Source organism: Chroicocephalus ridibundus, chromosome 5, assembly GCF_963924245.1.
Source record: "Chroicocephalus ridibundus chromosome 5, bChrRid1.1, whole genome shotgun sequence".
NCBI lineage: Eukaryota > Metazoa > Chordata > Aves > Charadriiformes > Laridae > Chroicocephalus > Chroicocephalus ridibundus.
Window position 1 is genome coordinate 80801290 of NC_086288.1, and position 3709 is coordinate 80804998.

Consider the following 3709-nt stretch of genomic DNA (forward strand, 5'->3'; position numbering starts at 1 on the left):
TGCTTACACATTATAAATTACCTCCCAAAGCAATTACTTATTGCTTTGGGGTGTTCTAACCATGAAAACTCCACAGTGCTGCATGTGTTAACACACCCTCTAGTCTTAAATAATCCAAACTCAGCAAGGATCCCATTTAAAAATTTTGGTCGGCATACCCAAACCACATGAAATGGATGTAGACATTGTAATTTGCTATATTTCTAAGATAATATTTGTATAATACAAGCTTCTGGTTACCTTCCTTTCAACACTGAAAACTTTAAGTGTGCTCATTTAACAATGTCAAGATAACTTTCAGACTTGGGGGAAGGAAACAGTAACTTGCCATATTTGTCCAACTACTTTATTATTGCCATGGATCACATTTATGAAGACTCCATAAACTTACAAGGAGTTGTAATAAAAAAAGCAGTTCCAACAATGTAAAGTGGTCCATTACATGTTCCATATGAGACAACATTATTACTGCAGTGGACCAGTATAGCAATTACAAACAAGAAATATATTACACATAACTTGTTTTGAGACAGAATGCTACAATAGGCCAAAATAATACTGTAAGAACATATTATTCTGTGACATGTAATAATTATTTTGAAGTTACACAGTAAGAAGGGAAGTTACTGTAACTTAGCAATCTGATTTAAAAAGTGGTAACAAAAGCAGATTTAGCAATGGAAAAATGACCATTATTGTTTAGTTATTATTGATAGCTGCTTGGTTGTTATAATTAGCATTGGTATTTTTTCTCATTATTGATATTAATGCTTATTAACATATTGTCAAGGATCAAAGAGTGCTAATCTAGGACACACTGGTGCTATACGCTGTACAGACTTAAAATGAAACGACAACCCATACCCAAAAGTACGAGTAAAAGAGAACAGGTAACACACGGAAAAAGATTGTTGGGGAAGACGTGAAAACAGTATGGGAAGCAGAGGTCTGGATAATCATCTGATTTAAACATTACACGTTTTGACAGGCCTCACACTGATGCCAAGTTTTATGGAGGATTCCGGTGAGGATAACTAAGTAGCTTTGAAAATGTTTATAGATAGCTCTTCTCAAGCACGAGAGAGGGCATAAGGGTCTTTCCTAGCAGATTTAAGAGGCAGACGATGGAGACATTCACCATGAGTAAATCTTTTCATCCTTTCCAGTGTCATTCAGTGAATGGGAGAACATATGTATTGTAAGACGCCATGAAAGGGATGGAAAGAGGGAAAAAAAAAAAAAAGAATTTTAAAAACTGAGAGTACAGTGCTTCCACAAATCTACTCAAAACGCAAAATGATAACACATGGTCATTTACAAATATATTTTAATTAGAAGCATGATGGATTCAAAATCCTAGGTGCAAAAAAAAAAATCACACTTAAGTAAGTTTCCATAGCAAATGCTAATCAAACAGTTGATTATTTTTATTAAGAAAATTATTCTCAGATTTGCTTTGTATGTTTGTGTATGTTAATATTAGAAAGTGTAAGTAAAATGAAGATAAAAATGTAAACAAATACAGATATAGCTGCAATACTTAGATTTCAAAGTGCACTTACGGAAAATTTGAGACAGCAAAAAGGAGCTAGGCATGCATTTTCGAACAGATGGTGCTAGATAAGGTCACACAGATATAATTGAGGTCAGAATTTGGCCATTGTAGGAACAGACACTCTCAGTGAAAGAGGTGAATTTCCTCCTGTGCTTTTCATTAATTACTCAGTGCCATTCAGTCACAGTGTTGTCTGTTGTAGATCCTCTCAGTAATCCCTTGTCCATATAAGCCCTTCTCTAGAATATTCTTTCAATATTATGCATGTGAAGAAAAATTCTGTTTGTGGAAACACTGATTTGCTTTTTAGCTGCAGAGACAAAACTCTACCAGTATCACCATTAATCTTAGCTACAGTTTGTAGGATAACAGTAAGTGTTGGGGGACTAACAGATTTAAGGTGCATTTTCACTGCTGATATAGGAAGAAGTGATATAAAAAAACAGCTGATTTTTATGAAAACACTAACATTTTTTAAATTCAAAGACCAATTTTAAAATGCTTTATATCAGAGGCAGAAAGCAAATTGAGAGCCAGATGAGCGTAGCAGAACTGACTTGCAGAGTTGACTTGGATAGATACTGGTCAAATTCTCCTCAGCTTTCAGCATGGAAAACCAGAATTTGATTGACCTTGCTGTTGATTTTACACACTGTATCTGAGAGCAGGGTTTGCTTTGTGAGCTTTTTCCCACTTAGCATAAAAATATATGATATTAAACAGCACTGTATACAGGAAAGCATGGATTCATGATGGCATTTATTTCTAGCAGGAACTCGTTCACATTTGAATGCCAGTTAGAAAGCACACCACAAAAACCAAACCAACTGAGCTTCTACATGGGCCTCAAAGCATAATGTTACGGTTTCAAGTCCTACAAAATATTCTCTCCACAGCTGCGCAGACTCAGCCTGCAGATGCAACCACCACGGTCAATACTTTTATTTGAATGACACCCATATCAAAGTGTTTTTCTTTCACAATCGTCCATTTTATCTGGCTAAAAGAAAACAATATTTGAAAAATATCATTAATGTGTCAATTTTAGGCACATGCTTGACTGTGTTTGCCTTTTCACTCATTACTAAATTGCTTTCCTGAAAATATTTTCCTCTGTTTTCCTTCAGTTAACATTAATTCGAATCTGTATTTTGGCCCTTTTCCTTTCCCTAACAGTTTTACACAGATATACCTGCCAGAAATAAGACCAGTAATGTCAGAAATAAATCAGATAACAATATTTACCCGAGGATAGGTTTTTCCAGAAAACTTGTAGCTTTGCTTTTGGGAACTGGCTGAAACCAAGGCCACGCTATTACTAAAGTCAAACCCAATACTGTGTTTTATTATTTTGTGACTTCTGCAATAAAGGGTAATACGTTTCTCTTGTGACAACCATTTAATTCCAAAGTCCGTGGATCATTTTGTTATAATAAAAATGATACTGCTTCAGACTTTTTAAACCCGCTTGGGCACGCTTAACAATTTATGCTACACTTAGAATTTATGCAACACCTACACACTTGAGCCTGTCACATGGGAGGCCCAACTATCTCCTCTTACTACAAGACCAGCGACATTGCTGGGAAAGTGTAACTGAGTTTGGCCCATCGTATATTGAAACGGAGTAATGAGAATGAGCTAAAAGAGGGAAAAAAAAAATATGTTTTATATTCACTTTTTCGGGTAGTAGAAGCCACCTTTTTTCACATTGCTTAGAAACTGGTTGATGATCAGCGGCTGCTTGAATAGGGGTCACAATTAAGAAATTACTCATTATACATTTTATGATTTTATGTCCTGTAAGCTATTCGTTATAGTAAAGCACAAAATGCACCCTTCGCAGAAGCGCTGTGAAGGCACTTTTGACAGAAACATACATGTTGACAAAGATGCGTGTGACTTTCATGAACGTATGTGCAGACTGCTTCCGAACACGCTTTACCAGGGGTACTCCCATCCCACGGCCCTGCTGCCGCATACACCCAGACATATAATAAATATGAAGTGTATTTTAACCTGCTCTGGGCCTCGGCCACTGCTGGAAGGCGTCTGGGCTCCTCCTCACCACGCGCAGCTCCCTCAGAGAGCCTCACCACCGCCCCCCGCCGCGGGCAGCGCCTTCCGCCACACCCCACCACCGCCGCCGGCCGT